Here is a 13765-nt window from a genome sequence, read left to right as displayed (position 1 = left end):
CCTGTCTGCCAGTTAGAACCCAGTTTAGATTTTCCAGCTGGAGTGAAAAATATTAGCTATGCTATCTGATAGAGAAACTTGACATTGTAGGGACTAGGTGCCTTAAATGAGACAGTATTCTGGATACCTTAGGCCACTGCTTATAACTATGTGACACTCTTTTGAGCCCTGAGATTCCGTCTCTCAGTATCTTAGCTGATAATCTTACAGCGTCTCTAGCAGTTCCAGCTAAATCCCATAGCAGGACAGCACTAACGGTGAGGCTTGGTGTGATCAGGAGTGCTGTGAAGCTAAGAAAAGCACAGCTAAACAGATTAAAGTAGATAACTCTGAACTGTCAGTTAAAGATCTTACTGGATTGAATAGGAAATGGAAAAGCTTACAGAGTTATAAAAAGTCCTATCGGGAAAGGCATTTATGGTTATTCCTGTTGAGGAACGTCATTTGGGAATAAAATTCTTCAGTAACGGTTGTCACTGCATGTGCAGTCGCTTTCCTGGCAAATATCTCAAATGAGACTTGGAAACAACACTTCCTTGCTATTTTAATAAATTAAATGCTGGTTTTAGTCTTGAATCCAACCTTAGACACTGTTATTTCTTATCTTGATCCCTTGGCCCAAGATCACATTTTGAGAAGGTAGAAAGGGATCATTACACAGTTTGCTAACCATAACAGTCTGGAGGACGGGGATGTCGCTAGCAAGAAGTTACAAAGCAATTTAGATTGGTAGGTGTGTGCTGTTGCCAAATCATCATTTTCATAATTCATTCCTTAGGGTGGAAATTGAGTGGGACCTATTTATAAGACAGGTGATAACCTAACAGAGTCTTCTCCCCATGTGGTGCACCCAGCCCTGGATGGGGCTGACGGGAGTTGCAGTCCCAAACATCTGGATGGCACCAAGTTGAAGAAGACTGATCTGACTAGGGAGGAATTAGCCTGAATCTTTGCAAAATGATATGCCAAACACAAAATTATTTTTCTGCATTCAGCTTTCAACTATGGAAAATAGTTTTGTATATGTACACTTACATACAAATGCATTATGGTTAGTAGTTTGCATACTGTCTTTGTGGCTTTACATTTTTTGATGCATGTGACGAGTGAATACTATGGGAGAAGTTCTCTAGAACCAGCCTGTGGAAATGCCAAAAAAATAATAATAAAAAATTGTGCACCTTTAGAAAAGTTCTTGTTCTCTCTTTTAAGAAAGAGATGAAATTGATCTGTGGGCTGCTGGTTCCATCTTGTGGTTTGGTCTAATGTGTAGCTTTAGATTAGGCTAAAAGCACCCACTGTTTACATACACACACACCTCAAATAGATGCTGTTGTTGTTGTTTTAAAAAACTAGGTTCAATCAATCTATTAATATTTTTTTATGACGGCCTATTTCTGTCTTCAAGGTTAGTAGTTCAGAAATCTGCATTGCCTCAATTGCACCACTTCTTGTGAAGTTAAAATGTTCTCCACTCATGGGTTTTGAGTGTTAATCTATGCCCATTTAGTTTGCATTGGTGGTCAGCTGCCTCTGGCATGTGTGAAATGGAATTTCAGAAGAAAAGTGCATCTTCATTGCACAGCTAGCATGAATATTTCTGTCACTACATATTGTATCCTAGGAACTGGGCACAGCAGTCCTAACCCCTGATCTGCAATACTGGTGCAGGTTGACTTGTGGCAGAGCTCTTCGTCTACCTGGCTTTAGGGTTGGGAGACATCACCACAGATGCTATTATTGGTGCAGCAAAAGTAGAGCCCAAGCACTCAGCCCACTTCTACGCTGTCTCACATGATGCAGCGGTGACTCTGCCAACCCCAGCCCAAGTTTGGATTGCTCTACTAAACATTTTGTTGTTCAGTCATTTAGTTGTGTCCGACTCTTCATGACCTCATGGACCAGAGCACGCCAGGCACTCCTGTCTTCCCCTGCCTCCCGCAGTTTGGTCAAACTCATGCTGGTAGCTTCGAGAACACTGTCAAACCATCTTGTCCTCTGTCGCCCCCTTCTCCTTGTGCCCTCCATCTTTCCCAACATCAGGGTCTTTCCCAGGAAGTCTTCTCTTTTCATGAGGTGGCCAACGTCTTGGAGCTTCAGCTTCAGGACCTGTCCTTCCAGTGAGCACTCAGGGTTGATTTCCTTCAGAATGGATAGGTTTGATCTTCTTGCAGTCCATGGGACTCTCAAGAGTCTCCTCCAGCACCAGAATTCAAAAGCATCAATTCTTCGGCGATCAGCCTTCTTTATAGTCCAGTTCTCACTTCCATACACCACTACACTATAGCTTTAACTATGTGGACCTTTGTTGGCAAGGTGATGTCTCTGCTTTTTAAGATGCTGTCTAGGTTTGTCATCGCTTTTCTCCCAGGAAGCAGGTGTGGAGCAGGAACCTGCAAACAACTCCAGTATCCCTGCCAAGAAAACTCCATGGACAAAAAAACAAGGCTAAACATATAAAAAAATTCAAATCTTGCAGGGAACTGATATCAAATCATCCTAGGATCTCCTGAAACTAGCTTTATAAAATCTGAGTTTTAAGTGCAAGGAGGAGGACAACATTTCATGTTTTGGTTTTCTGTGGAAATTGTTTCAATGAAACTGCCAACTGAAGAAGCAGAAATATTCTTTGTAAAAAAGCAATGCAATGCAAATTCATTCTATAGTTATTGGTTACTTTAAGGAATGCTTTAAGAAGGAGTGAAATAGTGGCACAATTACCACATCATTTATTATCAGAACATAATAACTCATACCTGAAGGAGCGCCTCCACCCCCATCGTTCAGCCCGGACACTGAGATCCAGCGCCGAGGGCCTTCTCAGTAGTGGTGCCCGCCCTGTGAAACGCCCTCCCATCAGATGTCAAAGAGATAAACAACTACCTGAATTTAAAAGATATTTGAAAGCAGCCCTGTATAGGGAAGTTTTTAATGTTTGATGTTTTATCGTGTTTTTAGTACTCTGTTGGGAGCTGTCCAGAGTGGCTGGGGAAACCCAGCCAGATGGGTGGGATATAAATAATACATTATTATTATTATTATTATTATTATTATTATTATTTATTTATTTGTTTGTTTATTTGTTTATGCATGCATGCATGCATGCACCCCCCAGGTCCTCATCTTGTAAGCTAAAGAAGATCTCTCTGTATCTATTCTGTTTAGGTTTGGCTCTAACTTTTAACTTGCTCATGGTTGGAGCACTGCACTTAAAGTGGGGCTGTTTTTATTTATTTTTGTCAGATTGGCTAGGATGCTGCCTTTGAGATAGTGAACATCATGTGTGCTGGACCAACTCCCAATAGAGAAAGGCAGAGAAAGGTTGACTCTCCCTAGGTGAGCAGTAGGGGGGGGGGGATGTTTGCAAGTGAGATGTGGAAAGGAAATCAATAATTCTTGTTTTTTTTCTGATACCACTGAGTCATTTTTATTTAGTTGGTCTATTTTTATGTAAGCAACTATAGGCTACTTCTTTGTTATTTATTTGTTATTTAAACACTGGAGTATTTTATTAAAGTGAAAATTAAGTGGATGGAGTGATGTAAGGAAATCATTGAGTAATTGTGCTTGTGAGGACTGTGTGTTTAGATTAGTTTTGTGTAGTGTGGATGTGTAGGTTAATTATTTCACTTGTCATATTACCTGATTTTTTAAATGTTTATTTTAAAAAATGATATATTGTTATTATGTTGCATTTTGAGATACCTTGATATATTTCAATGTTTTGTGTGGTATGGTTTGTTTTGTGGCTTCTATTGTTTTATGTACATTGCCTAGAGATATTTATTTAATTATGTTACTTAAACTGTGGAATTGTGATTATGATTATTCATAGTTTAATTTAATTGTTGCTAGATTTCGAATCTGAAATTTGTATTTATTATATTAATTCCTTTTTGTTGAGATTTTGTAAGCCACGTAGCGATTTCTGCTGAAATCCTAAGCAGTATGTAAATTAACTAAATCAATAAAACTCTTGAATATACTTTAGATATTAAACTTCTACCATCCAATTAAGACCTCAAGACAATTATTGTTCTTGCTAATTTTGTTTTCTAATACTTCTGCATTTTCATATAACAACTCGACGTTTTCCTGTTGAATGAAATCTTATTCCAGCAGACCTCATTTATATTTCCCCGATTTTCCCCAGATGCCTTTTGTTTTTGTCACAATTCCTTCTATTTGCTTCTGAATTTTTCTATATTTATTCTCATACACTATAGCCCTATTTCCTATTACTCAGTACAGTGGTACCTCGGGTTACATACGCTTCAGGTTACATACGCTTCAGGTTACAGACTCCGCTAACCCAGAAATAGTGCTTCAGGTTAAGAACTTTGCTTCAGGATGAGAACAGAAATCGCACGGTGGCAGCAGGAGGCCCCATTAGCTAAAGTGGTACCTCAGGTTAAGAACAGTTTCAGGTTAAGAACCGACCTCCGGAATGAATTAAGTTCTTAACCAGAGGTACCACTGTACTGTTAATGTATTATTCAAATGTGCACATGGAAATGTGCACATAGTAGCCTACTTATGTGTTAACTCTCTAATGTGGACACAGCCCTAGGAAACTCATCTTGTTGTTTCAAGGAGTTTAAACTTAGTTAGTTTATCAGGTGTTTCATAAACTCTTTCCACACAGCCAGGCAAGTCCACCAAGTTAGCAAATGTCTCAGTTAAGTGTAATTTATTGCAGTCAATTGAGTTTAGTTAGAATCAATTACTTCCTCGGGTATCTCAAAAGATTATTCATGAGGAATCTTGAGCATTTTTCTTCAACTTTCAAGTCATTAATAAAACATTTCAACAGGAGAAAAACTTTTGCAGTATTTGTCAGTCCTTGTCAATATTCACCCAGAATAGTTTTCTTTTGTTCATCATTTTATCCAGCAATTTAATGAAAGGAGCAATCTGTCAAGAGGAAAAGATAAAGAGGTGGAGTGAATTTCACTATTCAGTCTTTAGTAGTAGTTACCACATTAGCCAGGAGGTGGGACCACACAAAAATAAGGCTTCGTGGAACAACAATAATAAATAACAATTTGCTGTCGTTTCAAAACACCCCAAACCAGCTGCCTAATGGTAGTGCCAGCCCTGCAAAAATTTTGTATATCATACTAAGGTAAAGGTAAAGGGACCCCTGACCATTAGGTCCAGTCATGGCCGACTCTTGGGTTGCGGTGCTCATCTCGCTTTACTGGCCGAGGGAGCCGGCATACAGCTTCCGGGTCATGTGGCCAGCATGACAAAGCCGCTTCTGGCGAACCAGAGCAGCACACGGAAACGCCATTTACCTTCCCGCCAGAGCGGTACCTATTTATCTACTTGCACTTTGACGTGCTTTCGAAGTGCTAGGTGGGCAGGAGCAGGGACCGAGCAACGGGAGCTCACCCCGTCGTGGGGATTCGAACAGCCGACCTTCTGATCGGCAAGTCCTAGGCTCTGTGGTTTAACCCACATCGCCACCTGCGTCCATATCATACTAAAGACTGTGTCAAATCACCAATATCTCTGGGGAGGAAGGAGCCCTCATAAAATAGTAATAGTTAGTAATTGAACCAGAATACAGAAACTGCTGAGGAATCCTACTTACATTTTCTACTGAGTAGCACAATCCATTTTTATGCCTTTTATTCCATGATTCTTATGTATTATGCAGTCATTTACTTTGGATTTATTCTAGATTTGCCCATCTGCCTACTATGAGTAGCACCATGTTTTTGTTTTAAATATCCTTGGTATCCACACCATAGTTCATGTAGGGGGTCCATTTCATGACACTTCTGGTAGCATGTGAATAGATTCAAGACAGTTTCAAGCAGCCATCTCTTTCCTTTCCTAGTGTCTAATTTCTTCTTCTTACTTACAAATTACATGGAAACATACATGATGCAAGGAAACAGAACTAGGAAAATGTTGTTCTCCCTTAAATTACATTACATTAATACAAGGGGTCTAAGGAAAGCAGCAGGGACGCGGGTGGTGCTGTGGGTTAAACCACAGAGCCTAGGACTTGCTGATCAGAAGGTCGGCGGTTCGAATCCCCGTGACGGGGTGAGCTCCCGTTGCTCGGTCCCAGCTCCTGCCAACTTAGCAGTTCGAAAGCACAACAAAGTGCAAGTAGATAAATAGGTACCGCTCCAGCAGGAAGGTAAACGGCGTTTCCGTGCACTACTCTGGTTCGCCAGAAGCAGCTTTTCAAAATAATACTGTGGTTTCTCTTCAAATCATGTAAATCCTTCACCTTAAAAAAAAAAAGATTCTATCAGCAGAACGTCAGGCTTCTGTTGTTCCCAATAATTAAGGGGACAGTGGTCTTAAAGAGATTAATGGTAGCAAATGTCGACTACTTGTTTTTTCCTAATTCTTATGTCTACACAAAGGTCATCCATCTCCCATAGCTTTTCACATTATGCAAGGAGACCTTTAAGGTACTTAGTACTTTCTGACCTCTAGTGCCCTATTTACACACAGAGACAGGCAGTCAGCTTGAATTAATCCGACTCTAATTAAACCACACACTTCTGATATTTGCTCATTGCAGAGTAGTGTGCTACCAGGTACATAGAGGTAAAGTGAGCTGGATTATCTGGCCAATGCACATGCTTCCTGGAAGCAGGTCTAACTTCTGCTTTTGTGAGTGAGTTTTAAAACTGGAAGCTTGGAAATTGTTGTATAAGCCCATAGCCTCAAATCACCATGGAAGCATCTCTGCCTATAGCCCCCTTGTATGTGAAGTCTGGGGTGCCCAGGTTAGAAATTCTCTTTCCAAACCATCCACATTTCTTAGGAATATAATTCCTTCCTTATGTCTCTTGCACTCACACACAATATCTTGTTTTTCTTCTTTTCCCCACTAGTGCTTGCCACTTTCTTGTTAAGTTACAGGCTGCTTTCCTTAGACCACCTGTATTAATATAATATAATTTAAGAGAGAACAACATAACAAGAATGAGAAAATGACATGAAGTTAAACAGCTCTTTGAGGGCGGCAGTTCCAAGATTGTGACAGCTTAACAAGCAGGCTTTGGAGTTCCGCAGATAACAGGACTGTAATTATCGTTGATTGATACCCAGGGAAGTAATTTTTCCTTTTTCTTACTTCTCTACTTTTAAACTTACCAACCTACTGAGATTCTATCAGCACCTTCTTGTCTATGCTATGAGAAATATCTTGGGCAAGTTCTGTGAAGAATCCTGGGCAGGCCGCCAGCTGCCTTCTATACTTTGTTCCTGGAACTCCTGGCAGTCACCACACAGAGAAGCTCTTAAATTGAACAAACCGAGCACTTTCTATTTTTTCTCTCTTCTTTGGTTAAGGAAACTTCTCCTTGTTTGCTCTCCACCGTAATATTATGCCTGCTAGTAAATGCTACAGGGACCCAGAGGATGTAGCTCTCTCACCGGTTTCCAAACAATCTAAAATAGAGGACTTTTTTTAACAAATCTGCTTTTATAGTTCCAACAAAAAACCAGTTTTCTCCCCTTGAAGATGATTGTCAGTGTGGGGAGAATATTCAAGGTGAGAGCATAGAACTGGATCCAGCAATGTGCCACTAAGAGAGGAAGGAACAGCTCTTCACACACTTCTTGCCTCCGATCTAGAACTTGCAGATGTCACACGAAACTGAATGTTGGTAGGTTCAAGACAGATGAAAGAAAATACCGTATTTTTTGCTCTATAGGACTCACTTTTTCCCTCCTAAAAAGTAAGGGGAAATGTGTGTGCGGCTTATGGAGCGAATGCAGGCTGCACAGCTATCCCAGAAGCCAGAACAGCAAGAGGGATTGCTGCTTTCACTGTGTAGCGATCCCTCTTGCTGTTCTGATTTCTGAGATTCAGAATAATTTTTTTCTTGTTTTCCTCCTCCAAAAACTAGGTGCGTCTTGTGGTCTGGTGCGTCTTATAGAGCGAAAAATACGGTAACTTATTTTCATAGTGCATGGTTGAACTATGGAACTCCCACAGGAGGCAGTGGTGGCCACCAAGCTAAGGTAAAGGGTAAAGGGACCCCTGACCATTAGGTCCAGTCGTGGACGACTCTGGGGTTGTGGCGCTCATCTCGCTTTACTGGCTGAGGGAGCCGGCGTACAGCTTCCGGGTCATGTGGCCAGCATGACAAAGCCGCTTCTGGCGAACCAGAGCAGCACACGGAAACGCCCTTTACCTTCCCGCCAGAGCGGTACCTATTTATCTCCTTGCACTTTGACGTGCTTTTGAACTGCTAGGCTGGCAGGAGCAGGGACCGAGCAACGGGAGCTCACCCCATCACGGGGATTCGAACCGCTGACCTTCTGATCGGCAAGTCCTAGGCTCTGTGGTTTAACCCACAGCGCCACCCATGTCCCGAGCTACCAAGCTAGATGGCCACCAAGCTAGATGGCTCTAAAAGAGAATTTGACAAATTCATGGAGGAGAAGGCTGTCGATGACTTCTAAGCATGATGGTGGTGTTCTGCCGCCACAGTTGATGGCAGCAATGCCTTTGAATACCAGCTGCTAGAAACCACAGGAAGGAAGAGTTCTCTTGTGCTCAAATCCTGTTTGAGGGCGGGAGACGAAAGATGAAGAGGTAAAAGCAGCTATGATTAAATGGGCACAAGATGTAGGTCACAACATTATGATGGAAGATTGGGAAAAATTATGGAAAGCTGATTTAAAATTTACAGGTTGTTCCCTATTGAAGGAGAATTACATGAAGATGATGTACAGATGGTACACAACACCAGTGCAGTTAGGGAAAACGTATAAAACTAGTTCAAATATATGTTGGAAGTGTAAAGAAAAGGAGGGGACACTTTATCATATGTGGTGGGATTGTAAGGTAATTTTAAAAATTTGGGAAATGATATACCATGAATTGAAGAAAATGTTCCATTTAACATTTGTTAAAAAACCCGAGGCATTTTTGTTGGGGATTGTAGGGGAAGACCTGCCAAAAAAGCTGAAAAACATCTTCATGTATGCGACAACGGCCACGAGAGTTCTGGTAGCACAAGGATGGAAGACTGAAGAAACCCCAACTAAAGAATCATGGCAAGAAAAATTTATGGACTATGCAGAACTGGCAAAACTGACATATAAGCTACGGGACAAGGATAACTGTGACTTTAAGGATGAATGGGAACCCTTTACAAAGTATTTGAAGATGCAACAAAGTGAACTGGACTCCTTGGCAGGTTTTGAATAAACATTCACAAACTTTTTATTGATAATAATCAGCTAAATAGTTTGAGGATCTATACAACTTTGTAACATGCAGAAAACAGCAGTCTCAGAGAAACCAAAGACTGGAACTGAGGGAAGTTGGGGTGTGTGTGTGGGAGAATGGGGGGAGGGAGGAAAAATGGGGGGGGGCAAGGATGATATGTTTTTGAATAATATGTCTTGTTTTAATTTTGAATTAATTTTTTTTTAAAAAAAAATCCTGTTTGAGGGTTTTGCACAGGCATCTAGTTGGCCCATGAGAAGAGGGTGCTAGACTAGATGGACTAGTGACCTGATTCAACAGGCTCTTTTTATGTTCTTAGGGTGCTTCCACATGGCAGGTGATTGTGGGCTCTGTACTACTCTTAAAAGAAAAAAATTATAAAGGTTTTCTTGCTTTACAAAAGTACATGCATTGTCTCTTTTTTCCAGGTTGTAAAGTCTTGAGCATCCACACAACACCCTCCTCAAAATGCCATCCCATATTCCAACCCTCACCCCATTTAATCTGGATTTACCAGTTTTACATGGGGGGGGGGGGAACTAGGAGGATTTTCTTCAAAAACAGTAAGTGTTGATTAAATGGAAAAAATAACATGGAATGACACTTTATGGAGGACAACACTGTGTTGACCTTGTGCAAAAGCTGCATGTGTGAGCAGAACAGACTCCATAATAAATTGCCATGTAGAAGGGCTCTTACATAGGTCAGGCTCTGCTCCCAGGATCCAGCAGCAGACAAAACGTGTATGGTATCATAGGAACATCTTTTTCAGACAGCAGACATCATCCATTGGGACACTAGAAAGTTTACTGTGATTGTCCCCATCCTAGCGAGACTTGGTGCAATAAACACCCCTCCCCCATCCCTACACTTGCCAGACAGGAAGATTTAAATTAACTAATAGTGGCTTTTCCATTTTCCTGGCCCTTTTGACACTTGTCAGCATAGATGAAATGAGACATGCAAGAGGAAAACAAGTCCCACGGTGTGGTATGAAGGGAAAAGGTGGGAGATCGCATGAGAACTCCTCCGGATTTCCTTTTTTCCTTCCTTTATTTGCGTCCTTCCCCACCACCAACTTAATTTATAAAATAAAAGATGCTCAAAGCTTGCTCAGTGGAGGAAGCCAAGCCCTGGTCCCTTTCTTAAGAAATGGTTTTCATTCATTCCTTCATTCTGTTCCCAGGCACCCTGGCTCTCAGCCAAGGCCCAGACAAACTCACAGAGTCACCCCAAATTCTCTCACAATGAAAAGAGTTCCCTGAACCTGCTGACCTCACCCTAGTCTGGCACTTTAGGACTTGTGGACAGGCGACAGTGTCTGCTGAAGGCTCCTCTGGCTGCCCATGTCCGTGTCCCATTCAACAAATAAATTGTCTGCACACACCCAGTTCCAGGCTGCAGCAGGATTGGTGCATTTGGGGAGGTGCGCCGATGGCATATAGGGCTCCCTGCACATGACTGTTCCTTCTCTGGCCCCTTCACACCTCTCCTTTCCTAGATGTAGCTACTCAGAAAGACATAACCAAGAGTTGAAGCCACTGACAAACTGTCTAGATTAATTTCCATGGTCAACTCCTGATATGAAAGACTCCGGCATTTGCAGCAGGAAGAAACTGATGAGCTTGATTTTTGCCTTTTAGGCTAAACTAAAAGATATAGGTCAGCATCATGGGCGTGGGGAAAAGCATTGTAGTTTCTGGTTTAGTGGTTTAATAACTTTCTACATGGTGGTAAGAACCTTTTTCAGCCTGAAAATCACAGGCTTTAGTGGGGAACCTTGCAGGCCCCAGAGGTACAGTAGACTGATGCACATCTCTCCACCCAGGCAAGCAAGAGACATTATTACAGTTCAAGAACACATCCTTATCAGGTAAAAGAAATGGAGGCATGTGTGGAGCAGAACCAGTGAGGGGTGTGGCTTGAGGAAGGTCCTAAGGGCCAGATGGAAAACCCTGGAGGGCCACATCTGCCCCTGGTTCTGATGTTCCTCACCCCTGTTCTTCATTTGCCATTTTGTGCTCCCCAGATCCCCTTTCACAGGCCAATATTTGCTGCATTTCCCCCTGAGTTTATATATTGGTTGGATAGAATACCCTCCAACATTTCTCCAGTGAAAATAGGGACATCCCAGGGGAAAGCGGGACATTCCAGGATCAAATCAGAAACTGGGATGGCTTCTGTAAATAAGGGACTGTCCCTGGAAAATAGGGATACTTGGAGGGTCTGACATAAAGTGCCAAACTTATTTTATGTGTTCATCTCTGTATGAGGTACAGTTGAACTATGAAATGCTTTGAAATGAGATGATGATTTCTGCACTGGATTAAAAATACCATCAAGTTAAAATTCTGGGGTGGGGGGTTGGAAGTTTATACTAGAATTGTAGAGTTGTGGCAGCCTCTGATACTGATAGACACTTCATCTTAACATTTCTTCAACAGCAGTTTTGACAGCTATCTTTCTTACAGCTTTCCTTATATAATTTACTAGGCCTTTACATAATTACAAATGTTTGTCCTGTCAGCGTTCCTTGGAGTTTCACAGCTTATTTCCCAGTTAAGGTCCTAATCTTCTTTCTGTGACATCACTCTGGTCACTGCAGCTAACTCTGTGATGTCACCAGTGCAGGATTATCGCACTGAGAGGGTCATTAAGCTGCAGGAGGAGATCAACTCCGAAACATAAAGAGCTTGCTTTGACGTAAATGTCTCTCGTAATGAAAGATGATGGAATGGAGGAGGCTTACTCACCCCTTTGCTTCCCACAAAGTATGAAAGCGGAAGATTGGCCACCAATTAAACTTTCCCATGATGTATCTGCGCTTTTTTGTTGGTCTTCAGCACCTCCGGTTCTTTGCATTCAGGCTGCTTTCTTGTTCTCTGCTCTCCTGAACTTCAGCTCCCATCAGGCCGAGTGAGACCATGGCCAATGATCAGGGATGATTATTGGCAAAACCTATTGGTGTTTCGCAACTTTCTGACTAGTTGCAAGACCTTAGCCAGACCTAGCAGAGTACACGCAGAATCCACGGAAGCAATTGGCGACTTGGCTGCAGACAGGATAGACGAAGCAGGAACCAGGAACTTGTAGTTAGGTGTTTATTATATACAGTGGACTATTTACAGGAACAGAGCACGGATCTTTAGCTAGCTCTCTCTGACGCGACTCACAACTCCTACACTGACACAGAACAACTGAACTACTGAACTAACACATTCCAGTTAGTAGGCCATTAATTATCACTCCCTTGAGAGAGCTTGACCAATCAGGGAGTGGACTCCATGTCTCTGTTATCACCAGGCAGACTTCTTCAGATTGCCTTCTGGCTGTCTGCCAAACCTTAATTGACTCTGTGTAAGTAGCTGCACATACACAGTTTCCCAACAATGATGGGAGTTGTAGTCCATCAACATATGGAGGGCAACAGACTCTCCATCCCTGCTATATTGTCAGGAGCTACTTCTTAGGCAGCCAAGGTTCCAAGATAGGTGGGCACTATTTGTAGTATTTTGCCTTTCATTCACCCTCACCTGCAGAAATGGGTGGTGATGACAACCTGGGGTGACAGATCTCTTGCGCCCATCAGTCATCAGCTGGACTGTGCAGTTTCTGCTACCAGTTACGGATTCATTTATGTGCGGGTGAAGAAAAGAAGAGAGCATGGATTACGTTGGCGTAGGCCCATTTCGCCAAAAGGGAGGCCTCCCTCTCTTAAGAAATGTCATCCTTTCTGCAGCTATTATTAATTCCTAAACAGGACAGGGCTGAAAGCCCCCTTTTTCCTTTGTGTCTTAGGTATAATATGGAAGATCTGGGAATGTTCTAGGTCATGGGTAGGCAAACTAAGGCCCGGGGTCCGGATCCAGCCAAATCACCTTCTATATCCGGCCCTCAGACAGTCCAGGAATTGGCATGTTTTTACATGCGTAGAATGTGTCATTTTATTTAAAATGCATCTCTGAGTTATACACCTGCGTGGTGTATTTACATGAGCAGAATGTGTGCTTTTATTTAAAATGCATCTCTGGGTTATTTGCGGGGCACAGGAATTTGTTCACTTCCCCCCACAAAATATAGTCCGGCCCCCCCACAAGGTCTGAGGGACAGTGAACCAGCCCCCTGCTGAAAAGGTTTGCTGACCCCTGTTCAAGGTCAATAAACGGGTTAGTTGAGGAATGCCGTTACTTTATATACAATTCTATGATTCTATGATACTCTATATGCATTGCAGATTACTTCAGCGAAGAAACTGCATGTGGACAGTCTGTGTGGTTTGTATCCATCCCCAATATAATTAGGAGGAGGAGGAGGAGGAGGAGGAGGAGGAGGAGGAGGAGAAGAAGAAGAAGAAGAAGAAGAGGAGGAGGAGGAGGAGGAGGAGGAGGAGGAGGAGGAGGAGGAGGAGTTTGGATTTGATATCCTGCCTTTCACTCCCTTTAAGGAGTCTCAAAGTGGCTAACATTCTCCTTTCCCTTCCTCCCCCACAACAAACACTCTGTGAGGTGAGTGGGGCTGAGAGATTTCAAAGAAGTGTGACTGGCCCAAGGT

This window comes from Podarcis liolepis (genome assembly GCF_965112155.1).
Source record: "Podarcis liolepis genome assembly, chromosome: 3".
NCBI classification, from domain to species: Eukaryota; Metazoa; Chordata; class Lepidosauria; order Squamata; family Lacertidae; genus Podarcis; species Podarcis liolepis.
This window is presented reverse-complemented; position numbering follows the sequence as displayed.